The sequence below is a fragment of the Schistocerca americana genome, chromosome 4 (genome assembly GCF_021461395.2).
Source record: "Schistocerca americana isolate TAMUIC-IGC-003095 chromosome 4, iqSchAmer2.1, whole genome shotgun sequence".
Taxonomy (NCBI): Eukaryota; Metazoa; Arthropoda; class Insecta; order Orthoptera; family Acrididae; genus Schistocerca; species Schistocerca americana.
In genome coordinates this window covers 17,745,492-17,771,603 of record NC_060122.1, presented here as the reverse complement: position 1 = coordinate 17,771,603, position 26,112 = coordinate 17,745,492, and positions in this window count along the sequence as shown.

Genomic DNA, 26,112 nt, shown 5'->3' with positions numbered 1-26,112 from the left:
AACTCTTCTTACTGTCTATGATTTGAACCTTTCCTGTGAGACTTGTACTAGATTCCGATGCTGCAAATCTGGTTTACTGTATCCCTTGGCCCTTCTAATTGACGGTGAAACACAGAAATTGCATCGGAATTAAATACATAAGGCACAATGCCAACTTAAAGACAAGTGGACTGACTCTTCTTACATTCTATGATTGAGCATTTCCTGTGATTTCGCTTTTTGATTTCGAAGCTTCACTTCAGGTTACCTGTATCCCTTGGACCCTCTTATTGACGATGAAACAAATAAATTGCATCAGAAGTAAATACAAAAGGCACAATGCCGACTTAAGTACAAGAAGACTGACTCTTCGTAGTGGCTATGATTTGAACCTTTCCTGTGAAACCAGCATTAGATTCAAATGCTTCACTTCAGGTGTACTGTATCCCTTGGACCTTCTTATTGACGATGAAACACAGTAATTGCATCGCAATTAAATACAAAAGGCAAAATGCCGACTTAAGTACAAGAAGACTGACACTTCTTGCTGTCAATGATTTGAGACTTTCCTGTGAGACCGGTTTTAGATTCCGATGACTCACTTCAGGTTTACTGTATCCCTTGGACCTTCTTATTGACGATGAAACACAGTAATTGCATCGGAATTAAATACAAAAGGCTAAATTCCGACTTAAGGACAAGAAAACTATCACATTTTGCTGTCTATGTTTTGAGCCTTTCCTGTGAGACCTGTTTTAGGCTCCGATGACTCACTTCAGGTTTACTGTATGCCTTGGACCTTCTTATGACGATGAAACACAGTAATTGCATCGGAAGTGAATACAAGAGACACAATGCCGCCTTAAGTTCAGGAAGACTGACTCTTCTTACTGTATATGTTCTGAACCTTTCCTGTGAGACCAGTTTTAGATTCCGATGCTCCACTTCAGGTTTATTGTATCCCTTGGACCTTCTTATTGACGATGAAACACAGAAATTGCATTGGAATTAAATACAAAACGCACAATACCGACTTAAGTACAAGAAGACTGACTCTTCTTACTATCTATGATTTTGAACCTTTCCTGTGAGACCAGTTTTAGATTCCTATGCTTCACTTCAGGTTCACTGTATCCCTTGGACCTTCTTATTGACGATGAATCACAGAAATTGCATCGGAATTAAATACAAAAGGCAAAATGCCGACTTAAGTACAAGAAGACTGACTCTTCGTACTGTCTATGTTCTGAACCTTCCCTGTGAGGCCAGTTTTAGATATCGATGCTTCACTTCAGGTTTACTGTATCCCATGGACCTTTTTATTAACGATGAAACACCGAAATTGCATCGGAATTAAATACAAAATGCACAATGCTGACTTAAGTACAAGTTGACTGACTCTCAGTACATTATATGATTCGAGCCTTTCCTGTGAGACCAGTTTTAGATTCCTATGCTTCACTTTAGGTTTACAGTATCCCTTGGACCTTCTTATTGACGATGAAACACCGAGATTGCATCGGAATTAAATACAAACGGCACAATGCCGAATTAAATACAAGAGAACTGACTCATCTTACATTCTATGATTTGAGCCTTTCCTATGAGACCAGTTTTTTATATCGATGCTGCACTTCAGGTTTACTATATCCCTTGGACTTTCTTATTGACGATGAGACACAGAAATTGCATCGGAATTAAATACAAAAGGCACAATTCCGACTTAAGTACAAGAAGATGGGCTCGTCTTACTGTCTATGTTTTGAGCGTTACCTGTGAGACCAGTTTTAGATTCCGTTGCTTCACTTCAGGTTTACTGTATCGCTTGGACCTTCTTATTGACGATGAAATACAGAAACTGCATCGGAAATAAATACAAAAGGCACAATGCGGACTTACGTACAAGAAGACTGACTCTTCTAACTGTCTATGCTTTGCACCTTTCCTGTGAGACCTGTTTTAGATTCCGATACCTCACCTCAGGTTTACTGTATAACTTGGACCTTCGTATTGACGATGAAACACAGAACTTGCATCGGAATTATATACAAAACTTAAGTACCAGATGACTGACTCTTCTTCCTGTCTATGATTTTGAACCTCTCCTGTGAGACCAGTTTTAGATCACGATGCTTCACTTCAGGTTTACTGTATCCCTTGGACCTTCTTATAGACGATGAAACACAGAAAGTGCATCGGAATCATATACAAAAGGCACAATGCCAACTTAAGTACAAGAAGACTGACTCTTCTAACTACTATGTTTTGAACCTCTCCTGTGAGACCAGATTTAGATATCAATGATTCACTTCATGTTTACTGTATCCCTTGGACCTTCTTATTGACGATGAAACACAGAAATTGCATCGGAATTAAATACAAAAGCCACAGTGGCGACATAAGTACAGGAGGAATGACTTATCTTACTGTCTATGATTTGACCCATTCCTGTGAGACCAATTTTAGATTCCGATGCTTCACTTCGGGTTTACCGTATCCCTTGATTCTTCATACTGACGATGAAACACAGAAATTGCATCGGAATTAAATTCAAAAAGCACAATGCTACTTAAGTACAAGTAGACTGACTCTCCTAACTGGCAATGTTTTGAACCTTTCCTGTGAGACCAATTTTAGATATCGATGCTCCACTTCAGGTTTACTGGATTCCTTGGTCCATCTTATTGACGATGAAACACAGTAATAGCATCGGAATTGAATACAGACGGTACAATGAAAACTTAAGCACAAGAAGACTGACCCAATCTTACTGTCCATGCATTTGAACCTCTCCTGTGAGACCAGTTTTAGATTCCGAATCTTCACTTCAGGTTTACTGTATCCCTTGGTCCTTCTTATTGACGATGAAACACAGTAAATGCATCGGAATTGAATACAAAAGGCACAATGAAAACGTAAGTACGAGAAGACTGACCCTTCTTACTGTCTATGCATTTGAACCTCTCCTGTGAGACCAGTTTTCGATTCCAAATCTTCACTTCAGGTTTACTGTATCCCTTGGATCTTCTTATTGACGATGAAACACAGAATTTGCATCGGAATTCAATACAAAAGGCACAATGCCAACTTAAGTACAAGAAGACTGACTCATCTTACTGTCTTTGATTGAACCATTCCTGTGAGATCACTTTTAGATTCTGGTGCTTCACTTCAGGTTGACCGTATCCCTTGGACTTTCTTATTGACGATGAAACACAGAAATTGCATCGGAATTAAATACAAAAGGCACAATGATGACTTAAGTACAAGAGGACTGACTCTTCTTACTGTCTATGTTTTGAACCTTTGCTGTGAGACCAGTTTTAGATTCCGATGCCTCACATCAGGTTTAAAGTATCCCTTGGACCTTCTTATTGACGAAGAAACACAGAAATTGCATCGGAATAAAATATAAAACACACAAAGCCGACTTAAGTACAAGAAGACTGACTCTTCTTACTGTCTATGTTTTGAGCCTTTACTGTGAGATCAGTTTTAGATTCCGATGCTACACTTAAAGTTAACTGTATTCCTTGGACCTTCGTATTGACGATGAAACACAGAAATTGCATCGGAAATAAATACAAAAGGGACATAGCCGACTTAAGTCCAAGAGGAATGTCTCTTCTTACAGTCTATGTTTTGAACGTTTCCTGTGAGACCAGTTTAAGATTCCGATGCTTCACTTCAGGCTTACTGCATCCTTGGACCTTCTTAATGAGGATGAAACACAGATATTGCATCGGAATTAAATACAAAAGGCACAATGCCAACTTAAGTACAAGAAGACTGACTCTTCTTACTGTCTATGTTTTGAGCCTTTACTGTGAGATCAGTTTTAGATTCCGATGCTACACTTGAAGTTAACTATATTCCTCGGACCTTCGTATTGACGATGAAACACAGAAATTGCATCGGAATTAAGTACAAAAGGCACATAGCCGACTTTAGGACAAGAGGAATGTCTCTTCTTACTGTCTATGATTTGAACCGTTCCTGTGAGACCTGTTTTAGATTCCGATGCTACACTTCAGGATTACTGTATCCCTTGGACCTTCTTATAGAAGATGAAAAACAGATATTGAATCGGAATTAAATACAAAAGGTACAATGTCGACTCAAGTACAAGAGGACTGACTCTTCTTACTGTCTATGATTTGAACCTTTCCTGTGAGACCAGTTTAGATTGCGATGCTTCACTTGAGGTTTACTGTATCCCTTGGACCTTCTTATTGACGATAAAACACAGAAATTACATCGGATTTTAATACAAAAGGCACAATTCCGACTTATGTACAAGAGGACTGTCTCTTCTTACATTCTATAATTCGAGACTTTCCTGCGAGACCAGTTTTAGATATCGATGCTTCACTTCAGGTTTACTGTATCCCTTGGTTCTTCATATTGACGATGAAACACAGAAATTGCATCGGACTTTAATCCAAACGCACAATGCCGACTTAAGTACAAGAAGACTGACTCTTCTTACCTTGTATACTTTGAACCTTTCCTGTGATACCAGTTTTTGATTCCGATGCTTCACTTCAGGTTTACTGTATCCCTTGGACCTTCTTATTGACGATGAAATACAGAAATTCCATCGGAAATAAACACAAAAGCACAATGCCAACTTAAGCACAAGATCACTGACTCTTCTTACTGTCTATGATTTTGAACCTGTCCTGTGAGACCAGTCTTAGATTCCGATGGTTCACTTCAGGTTTACTGTATCCCTTGGACCTTCTTATTGACGATGAAACACAGTAATTGCATCGGAATTAAATACAAAAGGCAAAATTCCGACTTAAGGACAAGAAAACTATCACATTTTGCTGTCTATGTTTTGAGCCTTTCCTGTGAGACCTGTTTTAGGCTCCGATGACTCACTTCAGGTTTACTGTATGCCTTGGACCTTCTTATGACGATGAAACACAGTAATTGCATCGGAATTGAATACAAGAGACACAATGCCGCCTTAAGTTCAGGAAGACTGACTCTTCTTACTGTCTATGTTCTGAACCTTCCCTGTGAGGCCAGTTTTAGATATCGATGCTTCACTTCAGGTTTACTGTACCCCGTGGACCTTTTTATTAACGATGAAACACCGAAATTGCATCGGAATTAAATACAAAATGCACAATGCTGACTTAAGTACAAGATGACTGACTCTCAGTACATTATATGATTCGAGCCTTTCCTGTGAGACCAGTTTTAGATTCCTATGCTTCACTTTAGGTTTACAGTATCCCTTGGACCTTCTTATTGACGATGAAACACCGAGATTGCATCTGAATTAAATACAAAAGGCACAATGCCGAATTAAATACAAGAGAACTGACTCATCTTACATTCTATGATTTGAGCCTTTCCTATGAGACCATTTTTTTATATCGATGCTGCACTTCAGGTTTACTGTATCCCTTGGACTTTCTTATTGACGATGAGACACAGAAATTGCATCGGAATTAAATACAAAAGGCACAATTCCGACTTAAGTACAAGAAGATGGGCTCGTCTTACTGTCTATGTTTTGAGCGTTACCTGTGAGACCAGTTTTAGATTCCGATGCTTCACTTCAGGTTTACTGTATCGCTTGGACCTTCTTATTGACGATGAAACACAGAAATTGCATCGGAAATAAATACAAAAGGCACAATGCGGACTTAAGTACAAGAAGACTGACTCTTCTAACTGTCTATGCTTTGCACCTTTCCTGTGAGACCTGTTTTAGATTCCGATGCCTCACCTCAGGTTTACTGTATAACTTGGACCTTCGTATTGACGATGAAACACAGAACTTGCATCGGAATTATATACAAAACTTAAGTACCAGATGACTGACTCTTCTTCCTGTCTATGATTTTGAACCTCTCCTATGAGACCAGTTTTAGATCACGATGCTTCACTTCAGGTTTACTGTATCCCTTGGACCTTCCTATAGACGATGAAACACAGAAAGTGCATCGGAATCATATACAAAAGGCACAATGCCAACTTAAGTACAAGAAGACTGACTCTTCTAACTACTATGTTTTGAACCTCTCCTGTGAGACCAGATTTAGATATCAATGTTTCACTTCATGTTTACTGTATCCCTTGGACCTTCTTATTGACGATGAAACACAGAAATTGCATCGGAATTAAATACAAAAGCCACAGTTGCGACATAAGTACAGGAGGAATGACTTATCTTACTGTCTATGATTTGACCCATTCCTGTGAGACCAATTTTAGATTCCGATGCTTCACTTCGGGTTTACCGTATCCCTTGATTCTTCATACTGACGATGAAACACAGAAATTGCATCGGAATTAAATTCAAAAACACAATGCTACTTAAGTACAAGAAGACTGACTCTCCTAACTGGCAATGCTTTGAACCTTTCCTGTGAGACCAATTTTAGATATCGATGCTCTACTTCAGGTTTACTGGATTCCTTGGTCCTTCTTATTGACGATGAAACACAGTAAATGCATCGGAATTGAATACAGACGGCACAATGAAAACTTAAGCACAAGAAGACTGACCCATTCTTACTGTCCATGCATTTGAACCTCTCCTGTGAGACCAGTTTTAGATTCCGAATCTTCACTTCAGGTTTACTGTATCCCTTGGTCCTTCTTATTGACGATGAAACACAGTAAATGCATCGGAATTGAATACAAAAGGCACAATGAAAACGTAAGTACGAGAAGACTGACCCTTCTTACTGTCTATGCATTTGAACCTATCCTGTGAGACCAGTTTTCGATTCTAAATCTTCACTTCAAGTTTACTGTATCCCTTGGATCTTCTTATTGACGTTGAAACACAGAATTTGCATCGGAATTCAATACAAAAGGCACAATGCCAACTTAAGTACAAGAAGACTGACTCATCTTACTGTCTTTGATTGAACCATTCCTGTGAGATCACTTTTAGATTCTGGTGCTTCACTTCAGGTTGACCGTATCCCTTGGACTTTCTTATTGACGATGAAACACAGAAATTGCATCGGAATTAAATACAAAAGGCACAATGACGACTTAAGTACAAGAGGACTGACTCTTCTTACTGTCTATGTTTTGAACCTTTGCTGTGAGACCAGTTTTAGATTCCGATGCTTCACTTCAGGTTTAAAGTATCCCTTGGACCTTCTTATTGACGAAGAAACACAGAAATTGCATCGGAATAAAATATAAAACACACAAAGCCGACTTAAGTACAAGAAGACTGACTCTTCTTACTGTCTACGTTATGAGCCTTTACTGTGAGATCAGTTTTAGATTTAGATGCTACACTTAAAGTTAACTGTATTCCTTGGACCTTCGTATTGACGATGAAACACAGAAATTGCATCGGAAATAAATACAAAAGGCACATAGCCGACATAAGTACAAGAGGAATGTCTCTTCTTACTGTCTATGTTTTGAACCTTTCCTGTGAGACCAGTTTAAGATTCCGATGCTTCACTTCAGGTTTACTGCATCCTTGGACCTTCTTAATGAGGATGAAACACAGATATTGCATCGGAATTAAATACAAAAGGCACAATGCCAACTTAAGTACAAGAAGACTGACTCTTCTTACTGTCTATGTTTTGAGCCTTTACTGTGAGATCAGTTTTAGATTCCGATGCTACACTTGAAGTTAACTATATTCCTCGGACCTTCGTATTGACGATGAAACACAGAAATTGCATCGGAATTAAGTACAAAAGGCACATAGCCGACTTAAGGACAAGAGGAATGTCTCTTCTTACTGTCTATGATTTGAACCGTTCCTGTGAGACCAGTTTTAGATTCCGATGCTTCACTTCAGGATTACTGTATCCCTTGGACCTTCTTATAGAAGATGAAAAACAGATATTGAATCGGAATTAAATACAAAAGGTACAATGCCGACTCAAGTACAAGAGGACTGACTCTTCTTACTGTCTATGATTTGAACCTTTCCTGTGAGACCAGTCTTAGATTGCGATGCTTCACTTGAGGTTTACTGTATCCCTTGGACCTTCTTATTGACGATAAAACACAGAAATTACATCGGATTTTAGTACAAAAGGCACAATTCCGACTTATGTACAAGAGGACTGTCTCTTCTTACATTCTATAATTCGAGACTTTCCTGCGAGACCAGTTTTAGATATCGATGCTTCACTTCAGGTTTACTGTATCCCTTGGTTCTTCATATTGACGATGAAACACAGAAATTGCATCGGACTTTAATCCAAACGCACAATGCCGACTTAAGTACAAGAAGACTGACTCTTCTTACCTTGTATACTTTGAACCATTCCTGTGAAACCAGTTTTTGATTCCGATGCTTCACTTCAGGTTTACTGTATCCCTTGGACCTTCTTATTGACGATGAAATACAGAAATTCAATCGGAAATAAACACAAAAGCACAATGCCAACTTAAACACAAGATCACTGACTCTTCTTACTGTCTATGTTCTGAACCTTCCCTGTGAGGCCAGTTTTAGATATCGATGCTTCACTTCAGGTTTACTGTATCCCGTGGACCTTTTTATTAACGATGAAACACCGAAATTGCATCGGAATTAAATACAAAATGCACAATGCTGACTTAAGTACAAGTTGACTGACTCTCAGTACATTATATGATTCGAGCCTTTCCTGTGAGACCAGTCTTAGATTCCGATGCTTCACTTCAGGTTTACTGTATCCCTTGGACCTTCTTATTGACGATGAAACACAGAAATGTCATTGGCATTAGATACAAAAGACACAATGCCAACTTACGTAAAAGAAGACTGACTCTTCTTACTGTATATGTTTGAACCTTTCCTGTGAGACCAGTTTTATATATCGATGCATTACTTCAGGTTTACTGTATTCCTTGGACCTTCATATTGACGATGAAACGCAGAAATTGCATCGGAATTATATACAAATAGCACAATGCCGACTTAAGTATAATAAGGCTGACTCTTCTTACTGTCTCTGTTTTGAACCTTTCCTGTGAGACCAGTTTTAGATATCGATGCTTCACTTCAGGTTTACTGTTTAACTTCGACCTTCTTATTTACGATGAAACACAGAAATTGCATTTGAAATAAAGGCAAAAGGCACAATGCCGACGTAAGTGCAAGAGGAATGCCTCTTCCTACTGTCTATGATTTGAACCTTTCCTGTGAGACCAATCTTAGATTGCGATCCTTTACTTCGGGTTTACTGTATCCCTTGGACCCTCTTACTGCCGATAAAACACAGAAATTTCATCGGATTTTAATACAAAAGGCACAATACCGACTTAGGTACAAGAGGACTGACTCCTCTTACAATCTATGATTGGAGCCTTTCCTGTGAGACCAGTTTTAGATATCGATGCATCACTTCAGGTTTACTGTATCCCTTGGACCCTCTTATTAACGACGAAAGACAGAAATTGCATCCGAATTAAATACAAAAGACACAAAGACGACTTAAGTACAAGAAGACGGGCACTTCTTACTGTCTATGCTTTGAGACTTGCCTGTGAGACCAGTTTTAGATTCCGATGCTTCACTTCAGGTTTAAAGTATCCCTTGGACTTTCTTATTGACGATGGAACACAGAAATTGCATCGCAATTAAATTCAAAAGGCACAATGCCGACTTAAGTGCAAGAGGACTGACTCTTCTTACATTACAAGATTTGACCATTTCCTGTGAGACCAGTTTTAGATTCCGATGCTTCACTTCAGGTTTACTGTATCCCTTGGACCTTCCTATTGACAATGATACACAGAAATTGCATCGGAATTAGATACAATAAGCACAATGTTGACTTACGTACAAGAACACTAACTCTTCCTACTGTCTATGTTTTGATCCTTTACTGTGAGATCAGTTTTAGATTCCGATGCTACACTTAAAGTTAACTGTATCCCTTGGGCCTTCTTATTGACGATGAAACACAGAAATTACATCGGAATTAAATACAAAAGGCACAATGCCGACTTAAGTACAAGAGGACTGACACTTCTTACCTTCTATGATTTGAGCCTTATCTGTGAGACCATTTTTTGATAACGATGCCTCACTTCAGGTTTACTGTATCCCTTCGACCTTCTTACTGACGATGAAACACAGAAATTGCATCGGAATGAAATAGAAATGGCACAATGCCGACTTAAGTACAACAAGACGGGCTCTTCTTACTGCCTCCGTTTTGAGACTTACCTGTGAGACCAGTTTTAGATTCCGAAGCTTCAGATTTACTGTATCCCTTGGACCTTCTTATTGACGATGAAACACAGAAATTGCATCGGAATTAAGTACAAAAGGCACAATGGCAACTTAAGTACATGAAGTCTGACTCTTCTAACTGTATATGTTTTGAGCCTTTGATGTGAGACCAGTTTTAAATTCCGATGCTACACTACAGGTTTACTGCATCCCTTGGACCTTCTTATTGACGATGAATCACAGAAATTGCATTGGAATTAAATGCAAAAGGCACAATGCCGACTTAAGTACAAGAGGAATGTCTCTTCTTACTGTCTATGATTTGAACCTTTCCTGTGAGACCAGTCTTAAATTGCGATGCTTCACTTTAGGTTTACTGTATCCCTTGGACCCTCTTATTGCCGATAAATCATAGAAATTGCATCGGATTTTAATACAAAAGACACAATGCCGACTTAGGTACCAGAGGACTGACCCTTCTTACATTCTATGGTTCGAGCCTTTCCTGTGAGACCTGTTTTAGATATCGATGTTGCACTTCAGGTTTACTGTATCCCTTGGACCCTCTTATTAACGACAAAACACAGAAATTGCATCGGAATTAAATACAAAAGGCACAATGACGACTTTAGTACAAGAAGACGGGCTCTTCTTACTGTCTATGCTTTGAGCCTTGCCTGTGAGACCAGTTTTAGATTCCGATGCTACACTTCAGGTTTACTGTATCCCTAGGACCTTCTTATTGACGATGAAACACAGAAATTGAATCGGAAATAAATACAAAAGGCACAATGCCAACTTAAGCACAAGAGGACTGATTCTTCTCTTTGTCTATGATTTTGAACCTCTCCAGTGAGACCAGTTTTTGATTCCGATGCTTCACTTCAGGTTTACTGTATCCCTTGGACCTTCTTATTGACGATGAAGCACAGAAATTGCATCAGAATTAAATACAAAAGGCACAATGCCAACTTACGTACAAGAAGACTGACTCTTCTTACTGTATATTATTGAACCTTTCCTGTGAGACCAGTTTCAGATATCGATGCTTCACTTCAGGATTACTGTATCCCTTGGACCTTCTTATTGACGATGAAACACAGAAATTGCATCGGAATTAAATACAAAAGGCACAATGCCGACTTAAGTGCAAGAGGACTGACTCTTCTTACATTCCATGATTTGACCCTTTCCTGTGAGACCAGTTTTAGATTCCGATGCTTCACTTCAGGTTTACTGTAGCCCTTGGATCTTCTTATTGGCAATGATACACAGATATTGCATCGGAATTAGATACAATAGGCACAATGGTGACTTAAGTACAAGAACACTAACTCTTCCTACTGTCTATGTTTTGATCCTTTACTGTGAGATCAGTTTTAAATTCCGATGCTACACTTAAAGTTAACTGTATCCCTTGGGTCTTCTTATTGACGATTTAACACAGAAATTACATCGGAATTAAATACAAAAGGCACAATGCCGACTTAAGTACAAGAGGACTGACTCTTCTTACCTTCTATGATTTGAGCCTTATCTGTGTGACCATTTTTAGGCATCGATGCTTTACTTCAAGCTTACTGTATCCCTTCGACCTTCTTACTGACGATGAAACACAGAAATTGTATCGGAATGAAATAGAAATGGCACAATGCCGACTTAAGTACAAGAAGACGGGCTCTTCTTACTGCCTACGTTTTGTGACTTACCTGTGAGACCAGTTTTAGATTCCGAAGCTTCAGGTTTACTGTATCCCTTGGACCTTCTTATTGACGATGAAACACAGAAATTGCATCGGAATTAAATACAAAAGGCACAATGGCAACTTAAGTACTCGAAATCTGACTCTTCTAACTGTCTATGTTTTGAGCCTTTGATGTGAGACCAGTTATAAATTCCGATGCTACAATACAGGTTTACTGTATCCCTTGGACATTCTTATTGACGATGAAACACAGAAATTGCATTGGAATTAAATACAAAGGGCACAATGCCGACTTAAGTACAAGAGGAATGTCTCTTCTTACTGTCTATGATTTGAACCTTTCCTGTGAGACCAGTCTTAAATTGCGATGCATCACTTTAGGTTTACTGTATCCCTTGGACCCTCGTATGGCCGATAAATCATAGAAATTGCATCGGATTTTAATACAAAAGACTCAATTGCCGACTTAGGTACAAGAGGACTGACCCTTCTTACATTCTATGGTTCGAGCCTTTCCTGTGAGATCTGTTTTAGATATCGATGTTTCACTTCAGGTTTACTGTATCCCTTGGACCCTCTTATTAACAACAAAACACAGAAATTGCATCGGAATTAAATACAAAAGGCACAATGGCGACATAAGTACAAGAGGATTGACTCTTCTTACTGTCTATGATTTGAACCTTTCCCGTGAGACCAGTTTTAGATTCCGATATTTCACTTCAGGTTTACTGTATCCGTTGGACCTTCTAATTGACGATGAAACACAGAAATAGCATCGGAATTATATACAAAGGGAACAATGCCAACTTAAGTAAAATAAGACTGACCCTTCTTACTGTCTGTGTTTTGAACCTTTCCTGTGATACCAGTTTAGATTCCGATGGATGACTTCAGGTTTACTGTATCCCTTGGACCTTCTTACTGACGATGAAACACAGAAATTGCATCGGAATTAAATACAAAAGGCACAATGCCGACTTAAGTACAGGAGGACTGACTCTTCTTACATTCTATAATTTGACCCTTTCCTGTGAGACCAGTTTTAGATTCCGATGCATCACTTCAGGTTTACTGTATCCCTTGGACCTTCTTCCTCACGATGAAACACAGAAATTTAATCGGAATTAAATACTAAAGGCACAATGCCGACTTAAGTATAAGAATACTGACTGTTCTTACTATCTATGTTGGAACCTTTCCTGTGAGTCCAGTTTGAGATTCCGATGCTTCGCATCAGGTTTTCTGTTCCCCCAGACCTTCATATTGATGATGAAAAACAGTATTTGCATCGGAATTTAATACAAAACGCACAATGTCGACTAAAGTACAAGAAGAGGGCCTCTTCTTACTGTCTATGCTTTGAGCCTTTCCTGTGAGACCAGTTTCAAATTCCAATGCTTCACTTCAGGTTTACCGTTTCCCTTGGACCTTCTTACTGACGATGAAACACAGAAATTCCGTCGGAATTAAATACAAAACGCACAATGCCAACTTAAGCTCAAGAAGACTGACTCTTCTTACTGTTTATGAATTTGAACCTCTCCTGTGAGACCAGTTTTAGATTCCGAAGCTACACTTCAGGTTTACTGTGTCCCTTGGACCTTCTTATTGACGATGAAACACAGAAATTGCATCGGAAATAAATACAAAAGGCACAATGCCAACATATGTACAAGAAGACTGACTCTTCTTACTGTCTACTAATTGAACCCTTCCTGTGAGACCAGTTTTAGATTCCGATGCTTCATTTCAGGTTTACTGTTTCCCTTGGACCTTCTAATTGAATATGAAACACAAAAATTGCATCGAAATTAAATACAAATGGCACAATGCCGACTTAAGTACAAGAAGACTGACTGTTCATACTATCTATGTTGGAAGCTTTCCTGTAAGACCAGTTTGAGATTCCGATGCTTCGCTTCAGGTTTTCTGTATCCCCTGGACCTCCATATTGACGATGAAACACAGTAATTGCATCGGAATTCATTACATCTACATCTACATCTACATCTATACTCCGCGAGCCACCTTACGGTGTGTGGCGGAGGGTACTTATTGTAGCACTATCTGATCCCCCCTTTCCTGTTCCATTCACGAATTGTGCGTGGGAAGAACGACTGCTTGTAAGTCTCCGTATTTGCTCTAATTTCTCGGACCTTTTCGTTGTGATCTTTACGCGAGATATGTGTGGGCGGTAGTAATATGTTGCCCATCTCTTCCCGGAATGTGCTCTCTCGTAATTTCGATAATAAACCTCTCAGTATTGCGTAACGCCTTTCTTGAAGCGTCCGCCACTGGAGCTTGTTCAGCATCTCCGTAACGCTCTCGCGCTGACTAAATGTCCCCATGACGAATCGCGCTGCTTTTCGCTGGATCATGTCTATCTCTTCTATTAATCCAACCTGGTAAGGGTCCCATACTGATGAGCAGTACTCAAGAATCAGACGAACAAGCGTTTTGTAAGCTACTTCTTTCGTCGATGAGTCACATTTTCTTAGAATTCTTCCTATGAATCTCAACCTGGCGCCTGCTTTTCCCACTATTTGTTTTATGTGATCATTCCACTTCAGATCGCTCCGGATAGTAACTCCTAAGTATTTTACGGTCCTTACCGCTTCCAATGATTTACCACCTATGGCATAATCGTACTGGAATGGATTTCTGCCCCTATGTATGCGCATTATATTACATTTATCTACGTTTAGGGAAAGCTGCCAGCTTTCGCACCATGCATTAATCCTCTGCAGGTCCTCCTGGAGTACGTACGAGTCTTCTGATGTTGCTACTTTCTTGTAGACAACCGTGTCATCTGCAAATAGCCTCACGGAGCTACCGATGTTGTCAACTAAGTCATTTATGTATATTGTAAACAATAAAGGTCCTATCACGCTTCCCTGCGGTACTCCCGAAATTACCTCTACATCTGCAGATTTTGAACCATTAAGAATGACATGTTGTGTTCTTTCTTCTAGGAAATCCTGAATCCAATCACAAACCTGGTCCGATATTCCGTAAGCTCGTATTTTTTTCACTAAACGTAAGTGCGGAACCGTATCAAATGCCTTCCAGCAATCTGCTCGCCAGTGTCTACGGCACTGTGAATTTCTTGGGCAAATAGGGCGAGCTGAGTTTCACATGATCTCTGTTTGCGGAATCCATGTTGGTTATGATGAAGGAGATTTGTATTATCTAAGAACGTCATAATACGAGAACACAAAACATGTTCCATTATTCTACAACAGATTGACGTAAGCGAAATAGGCCTATAATTATTCGCATCTGATTTATGACCCTTCTTGAAAATGGGAACGACCTGCGCTTTCTTCCAGTCGCTAGGTACTTTACGTGCTTCCAGCGATCTACGATAAATTGCTGATAGAAAGGGGGCAAGTTCTTTAGCATAATCGCTGTAAAATCTTAAGGGTATCTCGTCTGGTCCGGATGCTTTTCCGCTACTAAGTGATAGCAGTTGTTTTTCAATTCCGATATCGTTTATTTCAATATTTTCCATTTTGGCGTCCGTGCGACGGCTGAAGTCAGGGACCGTGTTACGATTTTCAGCAGTGAAACAGTTTCGGAACACTGAATTCAGTATTTCTGCCTTTCTTCGGTCGTCCTCTGTATCGGTGCCACAAAACGCACAATGTCGACTAAAGTACAAGAAGACGGCCTCTTCTTACTGTCTATGCTTTGAGCCTTTCCTGTGAGACCAGTTTTTGATTCCGATGCTTCACTTCAGGTTTACTGTATCCCTTGGACCTTCTTATTGACGATGAAACACAGAAATTGCATCGGAATTCAATACAAAAGCATAATGCCGACCTAAGTACAAGAAGACTGACTCATCTTACTGTCCATGTTTTGAACCACTCCTGTGAGACCAGTTTTAGATTGTGATGCTTCACTTCAGGTTTACGATATCCCTTGGACCTTCTTATTGACGATGAAACACAGAAATTGCATCGGAATTAAATACAAAAGGCACAATGCCGACTTAAGTGCAAGAACAATGACTCTTCTTACCGTCTATGTTTAGAACCTTTCCTGTGAGACCAGTTTTAGATTCCGATGCTTCACTTCCGGATTGCTGTACCGCTCGGACCTTCTTATTGACGATGAAACACAGATATTGTATCGGAATTAAATACAAAAGGCACAATGACGACCTAAGTACAAGAGGACTGGCTCATCTCACTGTCTATGACATTGAACCTCTCCAGTGAGTCCAGTTTTAGAATCCGACGCTTCACATCAGGTTTACTGTATCCCTTGGACCTTCTTATCGACGATGAAACACAGATATTGCATCGGAATTAAATACAAAATTCACAATGCCAACTTAAGTACAAGAAGACTGACTCTTATTTCTGTCTATGTATGAACCTTTCCTGTGAGACCAGTTTTAGATATCGATGCTTCACTTCAGGTTTACTGTATCCCTTGGACCTTCGTATTAACGATGAAACACAGAATTGCATCGGAATTAAATACAAAAGGCACAATGCCGACTTAAGTACAAGAAGACTGACTCTTCTTACTGTTTCTGATTTGAACCTTTCGTGTGAGACCAGTTTTAGATTCCGATGCTTCACATCAGGTTTACTGTATCCCTTGGACCTTCTCGTTGACGATGAAACACAAAAATTGCATCGGAATTAAATACAAATGGCACAGAGCCGACTTAAGTACAAGAAGACTGACTGTACTTACTATCTATGTTGGAACCTTTCCTGAGAGACCAGTTTGAGATTCCGACGCTTCACTCAGGATTTCTGTATACCCTGGACCTTCATGTTAGCGATGAAACACAGTAATTGCGTCGGAATTAAATACAAAACGCACAATGTCGATTAAAGTACCAGAAGAGGGCCTCTTCTTACTGTCTATGTTTTGAGCCTTTCCTGTGAGACCAGTTTTACATTCCGATGCTTCACTTCAGGTTTACTGTATCCCTTGGACCTTCATGTTGACGATTCAACACAGAAATTGCATCGGAAAAATACAGCTGACACATTGCCGACTTAAGTACAAGAAGACTGACTCTTCTTACTATCAATGTTTTGAAAATTCCTGTGAGACCAGTTTTAGATTCGGATGCTTCACTTCAGGTTTACTGTATGCCTTGGACGTTCGTACTGACGATAAAATACAGAAATAGCACCGGAATTGAGTACAAAAGGCACAATGCTGACTTAGGTACAAGAAGACTGACTCTTCTTGCTATCTATGTTTTAGAACGTCTTCCGTGAGGCCAGTTTTAGATTCCGATTCTGCACTTCAGGTTTACTGTATCCCTTGGACCTTCTAATTGACGATGAAACACAGAAATTGCAACGTAATTAAATACCAAAGGCACAATGCCGACAAAAGTTCAAGAGGTATGTCTCTTCTTACTGTCTATGCTTTGAACCTTTCCTGTGTGGCCAGTTTTAGATTCCGATACTTCACTTCAAGTTTACTGTATTCCGTGGACCTTCACATTGACGATGAAACACAGTAATTGCATCGGAATTAAAAACAAAACCCACAATGTCGAATTAAGCACATGAAGAGGGCCTCTTCTTACTATCTATGTTTTGAGCCTTTCCTGTGAGACCAGTTTTAGATTCCGATGCTTCACATCAAGTGTACTGTATTCCTTCAACTTTCTTATTGACGATGAAAAGCAGAAATTGCATCGGAATTAAATACAAACTGCACAATGCCGACTTAACTATAAGGAGACTGACTCTATTAACTCTCTATGTTTTGAGAATCTCCTGTGTGACCAGTTTTAGATATCGATGCTTCACTTCAGGTTTACTGTATCCCTTGGACCTTCTTATTTACGAAGAAACACAGAAATTGCGTCGGAATTAATTACAAATTTCACAATGCCGACTTAAGTACAAGAAGACTGACTCTTCTTCCTGTCTATGCTTTGAACCTTTCCTGTGAGACCAGTTTTAGATTCCGATGCTTCACTTCAGGTTTACTGTATTTCTTTGACCTTCTTATTGACGATGAAACGCAGATATTGCATCGGAATTAAATACTAATGGCACAATGCCGACTTAAGAACAAGAGGAATGTCTCTTCTTACTGTGTATGATTTGAACCTCTCATGTAAGACAAATTTCAGATTATGATGCCTGACCTCAGGTTTACTGTATCCCTTGGACCTTCTTATTGACGATGAAACACACTCTTCTTAGTGTCCATGTTTTGAACCTTTCCTGTGAGACCAGTTTTAAATTCAGATGCTTGACTTCCGATTTGCTGTATCACTTGGACCTTATTATTGACGACGAAACACAGAAATTGCATCGGAATTAAATACAAAACGCACAATGCCGACTTAAGTACAAGAAGACTGACTCTTCTTACTGTCTATGTTTTGAACCTTTCGTGTGAGATCAGTTTTAGATTCCGATACTTCACATCAGGTTTACTGTATCCCTTGGACCATCTTATTGACGATGAAACACAGAAATTGCATCGGAATTAAATACAAAAGGCACAATGCCGACTTAAGTACAAGTGGACTGAATCTTCTTACATTCTATGATTTGAGCATTTCCTGTGATACCGGTTTTATATTTCGATGCTACACTTCAGGTTTCCTGTATCCCTTGGACCATCTCATTGACGATGAAAAACAGAATTGGCATCGGAAGTAAATACAAAAGGCACAATGCCGACTTAAGTACAAGAAGACTGACAGTTCTTACTATCTATGTTGGAACCTTTCCTGTGAGACCAGTTTGAGATTCCGATGCTTCGCTTCACGTTTTCAGTATCCCCTTGACCTTCATATTGATGATGAAACACAGTAATTGCATCGCAATTTAATACAAAATACACAATGCCAACTTAAGTACAAGAAGACTGACTCTTATCACTGTCTATGTTTGAACCTTTCCTGTTAGACCAGTTTTAGATATCGATGCTTCACTTCAGGTTTACTGTATCCCTTGGACCTTCTTATTGACGATGAAACACAAAAATTGCATCGGAATTAAATACATGGGACACATAGCCGACTTAAGTACGAGAAGACTGACTGTACTTACTATCTATGTTGGAAGCTTTCCTGTGAGACCAGTTTGAGATTCCGACGCTTCACTTCAGGTTTTCTGCATACCCTGGACCTTCATGTTAGCGATGAAACACAGTAATTGGGTCGGAATTAAATACAAAACGCACAATGTCGACTAAAGTACAAGGAGAGGGCCTCTTCATACTGTCTATGCTTTCAGCCTTTCCTGTGAGACCAGTTTTAGATTCGAATGCTTCACTTCAGTTTCACTGTATGCCTTGGACCTTCGTACTGACGATAAAACACAGAAATAGCACCGGAATTGAATACATAATTCACAATGCTGACTTAAGTACAAGAAGACTGACTCTTCTTGCTATCTATGTTTTAGAACCTCTTCTGTGAGACCAGTTTTAGATTCCGATACTTCACTTCATGTTTACTGCATCCCTTGGACCTTCTTATTGACGATGAAACACAAAAATTGTATCGGAATTAAATACAAATGGCACAAAGCCGACTTAAGTACAAGAAGACTGACTGTTCTTACTGACTATGTTGGAACAATTCCTGTGAAACCAGTTTGAGATTCCGATGCTTCACTTCAGGTTTTCTGTTCCCCTTGGACCTTCACATTGACGATGAAACACAGTAATTGCATCGGAATTAAAAACAAAACCCACAATGTCGAATTAAGCACATGAAGAGGGCCTCTTCTTACTATCTATGTTCTGAGCCTTTCCTGTGAGACCAGGAATAGATTCCGATGCTTCACTTCAAGTGTACTGTATACCTTGAACTTTCTTATTGACGATGAAAAGCAGAAATTGCATCGGAATTAAATACAAACGGCACAATGCCGACTTAAGTACAAGAAGACTGACTCTTTTTTCTGTCTATGCTTTGAACCTTTCCTGTGAGACCAATTTTAGATATCGATGCTTCACTTCAGGTTTACTGTGTCCCTTGGACCTTCTAATTGACGATGAAACACAGAAATTGCATCGTAATTAAATACAAAAGGCGCAATGCCGACAATAGTACAAGAAGACTGACTCTTCTTACTGTCTATGTTTTGAACCTTTCCTGTGTGTCCAGTTTTAGATTCCGATGATTCATTTCAGGTTTACTGTATATCTTGGACCTTCTTATTGACGATGAAACGCAGATATTGCATCGTAATTGAATACTAATGGCACAATGCCGACTTAAGAAGAAGAGGAATGTCTCTTCTTACTGTGTATAATTTGAACCTCTCCTGTAAGTCCAATTTCAGATTCTGATGCTTGACCTCAGGTTTGCTGGATCCTTGGACCTTCTTATTGCCGATGGAAAACAGAAATTGCATCGGAATTATATACAAAAGGCACATTGCCGACTTAAGTACAAGAAGACTGACTCTTCTTGCTGTCCACGTTTTGAACCTTTCCTGTGAGACCAGTTTTAGATTCAGATGCTTCACTTCCGATTTGCTGTATCCCTTGGACCTTCTCATTGACGATGAAAAACAGAATTGGCATCGGAAGTAAATACAAAAGGCACAATGCCGACTTAAGTACAAGAAGCCTGACTCTTCTTACTGTCTATGTTTTGAACCTTTCCTGTGAGACCAGTTTTAGATATCGATGCTTCACTTCAGGTTTACTGTGTCCCTTGGACCGTCTAATTGACGATGAATCACAGAAATTGCATCAGAATTAAATACAAAAGGCAAACTGCCGACTTACGTACAAGAAGACGGGCCCTTCTTACTGTCTATGTTTTGAGCCTTTCCTGTCAGACCAGTTTTAGATTCCGATGATTCACTTCAGGTTTACTGTATCCCTTGGACCTTCTTATTGACGATGAAACAAGGTAATTGCATCGGAATTAAATACAAGAGGCACAATGCCGACTTAAGTACAATAAGACTGACTTTTCATACGGTCTATGTTTTGAACCTTTCCTGTGAGACCAGTTTTATATTCCGATGATTCACTTCAGGTTTACTGTATGCCTTGGACCTTCTTATTGACGATGAAACACAGAAATTGCATCGGAATTAAATACAAAAGGCACAATGCCGACTTAAGTACAAGAAGACTGACTCTTCTTACTGTACATGCTCTGAACCTTTCCTGTGAGACGAGTTTTAGATACCGATGCTTCACTTCAGGTTTACTGTATACCATGGACATTCTTATTGACGATGAAACGCATATATTGCATTGGAATTAAGTACGAAATGCACAATGCCGACTTAAGTACAAGAAGACTGACTGTTCTTACTGTTTATTTTTTGAACCTTCCCTGTGAGACCAGTTTTAGATATCGATGCTTCACTTCAGGTTTCCTGTATCCCGTGGACCTTCTTATTTACGATGAAACACCGAAATTGCAACGGAATTAAATAAAAAAGGCACAATGCCGACTTAAGTACAAGAAGACTGACTCATCTTACTGTCTATGTTTGTACCTTTCCTGTGAGACCAGTTTTTGATTCCGATGCTTTACTTCAGGTTTACTGACTTCATTGGCCCTTCTTATTGACGATGTAACACAGAAATTGCATCGGAATTAAATACAAAAGGCACAATGCCGACTTAAGTACAAGAGGACTAACTCTTCTTACATTGCATGGTTTGAGCCTTTGCTGTGAGACCAGTTTTAGATATCGATGCTTCACCTAAGGTTTACTGTATCCCTTGGACCTTCCTATTGACGACGAAACAACGAAATTGCACCGGAATTAAATACAAAATTCACAATGCCGATTTCAGTACAAGAAGACAGACTCTTCTTACTGTCTATGATTTGAACCGTTCGTGTGAGACCAGTTTAAGATTCCGATGCTTCACTTCAGGTTTACTGTATCCCTTGGACCTTCTTATTGACGATGAAACACAGTAATTGCATCGGAATGAAATACAAAATGCACAATGCCGACTTAAGTACAAGAAGACTGTCTCCTCTTACTGTCTATGTTTTGAATCTTTCCTGTGTGACCAGTTTTAGGTTCCGATGCTTCACTTCAGGCTTACTGTATCCCTTGGACCTACTTATTGACGATGAAACAGAAAAATTGCATCGGAATTAAATAGAAACGGCACAATGCCGGCTTAAGTACAAGAAGACGGCCTCTGCTTACAGTCTAAGTTTGAACCTTTCCTGTGAGACCAGTATTAGATTCCAGTGCTTAACTTCAGGTTTACTGTATCCCTTGGACCTTCTTATTGACGATGAAACACAGAAATTGCATCGGAATTAAATACAAAAGGCATATTGCCTACATATGGACAAGAGGACTGACTCTTCTTACATTCTATGATTTGAACCTATCCAGTGAGACCAGTTTTAGATTCCGATGCTTCACTTCAGGTTTACTGTCTCCCTTGGACCTTGGTATTGACGATGAAACACAGAAATTGCATCGGAATTAAGTACAAAAGGCACAATGCAGTCTTCAGTACAAGAAGACTGACTCTACTTACTGTTGAAGGTTTGACCCTTTCCTGTTAGACCAGTTTTAGATTCCGATGCTTCACTTCAGGTTTACTGCATCCCTTGGACCTTTCTATTGACGGTGAAGTACAGAAATTGCATTGGAATTAAATGCAAAAGGCACAATACCGACTTAAGTACAAGAAGACTGACTCTTTTTACTGTCTATGTTTTGAACGTTTCCTGTTAGACCGGTATTAGATTCTGATGCTTCCTTTCGGGTTTACTGTATCCCTTGGACCTTCTTATTGACGATTATACACAGAAACTGCATCGGAATTGAATGCAATAAGCACAATGCCGTCTTAAGTACAAGAAGACCGACTCCTCTTACTGTCAATGTTTGAATCTTTCCTGTGTGACCAGTTTTAGGTTCCGATGCTTCACTTCAGGCTTACTGTATCCCTTGGACCTTCTTATTGACATTGAATCACAGAAATTGCATCGGAATTAAATTCAAAAGGCACAATGCCGAATTAAGTTCAAGAAGACTGACTTATCTTACCGTCTATGTTTTGAACCATTCCGGAGAGACCAGTTTTAGATTCCGATGCTTCACTTTAGGTTTTCTCTATCCCTTGGACCTTCTTATCGACGATGAAACACAGAAATTGCATCGGAATTAAATACAAAACGCACAATGACGACTTAAGTACAAGAAGACTGACTCATCTTACTCTCTATATTTTGAACAATTCCTGTGAGACCAGTTTTTTTTTCCGATGCTTTATTTCAGGTTTACTGTATCCTTTGGACCATCTTATTGCCGATGAATCCCATAAATTGCAACAGAATTAAATACAAAAGGCACAATGCTGTCTTAAGTACAAGAGAACTAACTCTTCTTACGTGCTATGATTTGAGCCCTTACTGTGAGACCAGTTTTAGATATCGATGCTTCAAATCAGGTTAACTGTATCCCTTGGACCTTCTTATTGACAATGAAACACAGAAAGTGCATCGGAATTAAATTCAAAAGGCACAATGAAGACTTAAGTACAAGAAGACTGACTCATCTTACCATCTATGTTTTGAACCATTCCGGTGAGACCAGTTTTAGATTCCGATGCTTCACTTAAGGTTTTCTCTATCCCTTGGACCTGCGTATTGACGATGAAACACAGAAATTGCATCGGAATTAAATACAAAACGCACAATGCCGACTTAAGTACAAGAAGACTGACTCTGCTTACTCTCTATGTTTTGAACATTTCCTGTGAGACCAGTTTATTTTCCGATGCTTTATTTCAGGTTTACTGTATCCCTTGGACCATCTTATTGACGATGAAACACAGTAATTGCATCGGAATTAAATACAAAAGGCACAATGCCTACTTAAGGACAAGATGAATGACTCTTCTTACTGTCTATGTTTTGAACCTTTAATGTGAGACCAGTTTTAGAATCCGATGCTTCACTTCAGGTTTACTGTATCCCTTGGACATTCATATTGACGACGAAACACAGAAATGGCATCGGAATTAAATACAAAAGGCACAATGCCGACTTAACGACGAGAGGACTGACTCCTCTTACATCCTGTGATTTGAACCTTTTCTGTGAGACCAGTTTTAGTTTCCGATGCTTCACTTCATGTTTACTGTATCCCTTGTACCTTCTTATTGCCGATGAAACACAGAAATAGCATTTGAATTAAATACAAAAGGCACAATACCGACATAAGTACAAGAGCACTAACTCTTCTTACATTGCATGATTTGAGCCTTTGCTGTGAGTCCAGTTTTAGATATCGATGCTTCACCTCAGGTTTACTGTACCCCTTGGTCCTTCTTATTGACGATGAAACACAGTATTTGCATCGGAGTTAAATACAAAAGGTACAATGCGGACTTAAGTACAAGAAGACTGTCTCCTCTTACTGTCTATGTTTGAACCTTTCCTATGTGACAGGTTTTAGATATCGATGCTTCACTTCAGGTTTACTGTATCCCTTGGACCTTCTTATTGACGATGAAACACAGAAATTGCATCGGAAATAAATACAAAAGTCATATTGCCTACTTAAGGACAAGAGGAATGACTCTTCTTACATTCTATGATTTAAACGTTTCCTGTGAGACCAGTTTTAGATTCCGATGCTTCACATCAGGTTTACTGTATCCCTTTGACCTTGGTATTGACGATGAAACACAGAAATTGCATCGGAATTGAGTACAAAAGGCACAATGCAGTCTTAAGTACAAGAAGACTGACTCTACTTACTCTTGATGTTTTGACCCTTTCCTGTTACACCAGTTTTGGATTCCGATGCTTCACATCAGATTTACTGGATCCCTTGGACCTTTTTATTGACAGTGAACTACAGAAATTGCATTGGAATTAAATACAAAAGGCACAATACCGACTTAAGTACAAGAAGACTGACTCTTCTTACTGTCTATGATTTAAACCCTTCCTGTTAGACCAGTTTTACATTCCGATGCTTCACTTCAGGTTTACTGTAACCCTTGGACCTTCTTATTGACGATGAAACACAGAAATTGCATCGGAATTAAATACAAAAGGCACAATGCCGACTTAAGTACAAGAAGACTGGCTCTTCTTACTGTCTATGTTTTGAAACTTTCCTGTGAGACCAGTTTTAGATTCCGATGCTTTACTTCAGGTTTGCTGTATCCCTTGGTCCTTCTTATTGACGATGAAACGCAGAAAAAGCATAAGAATTAAATACAAAATGCACAATGCCGACGTAAGTACAAGAGGAGTGACTCTACTTATATTCTATGATTTGAACCTTTCCTGAGAGACGATTTTTTGATTCCGATGCTTCACTTCAGGTTTACTGTATACCTTGAACCTTCTTATTGACAATGAAACACAGAAATTGCATCGGAATTAAATAGAAACGGCACAATGCCGGCTTAAGTACAAAAAGACTGGCTCTTCTTACTGTCTATGTTTTGAAACTTTCCTGTGAGACCAGTTTTAGATTCTGATGCTTCACTTCAGGTTTACTGTATCCCTTGGACGTTCTTACTGACGATGAAGCAAAGAAATTGAATCGGAATTGAATCCAATAAGCACAATGCCCTCTTAAGTACAAGAAGACTGACTCCTCTTACTGTCTATGTTTCGAACCTTTCCCGTGTGACCAGTTTTTGGTTCCGATGCCTCACTTCAGGCTTACTGTATCCCTTGGACCTTCTTATTGACGATGAAACACAGAAAGTGCATCGGAATTTAATTCAAAAGGCACAATGAAGACTTAAGTACAAGAAGACTGACTCATCTTACCGTCTGTGTTTTGAACCATTCCGGTGAGACCAGTTTTAGATTCCGATGCTTCACTTAAGGTTTTCTCTATCCCTTGGACCTGCGTATTGACGATGAAACACAGAAATTGCATCGGAATTAAATACAAAACGCACAATGCCGACTTAAGTACAAGAAGACTGACTCTGCTTACTCTCTATGTTTTGAACATTTCCTGTGAGACCAGTTTATTTTCCGATGCTTTATTTCAGGTTTACTGTATCCCTTGGACCATCTTATTGACGATGAATCCCATAAATTACAACGGAATTAAATACAAAAGGCACAATTCCGACTTAAGTACAAGAAGACCGACTCTTCTTACTGTCTATGTTTTGTACCTTTCCTGTGAGACCAGTTTTAGATTCCGATGCTTTACTTCAGGTTTGCTGTATCCCTTGGACCTTCCTATTGACGATGAGACACAGAAAAAGCATATGAATTAAATACAAAAGGCACAGTGCCGACTTAAGGACAAGA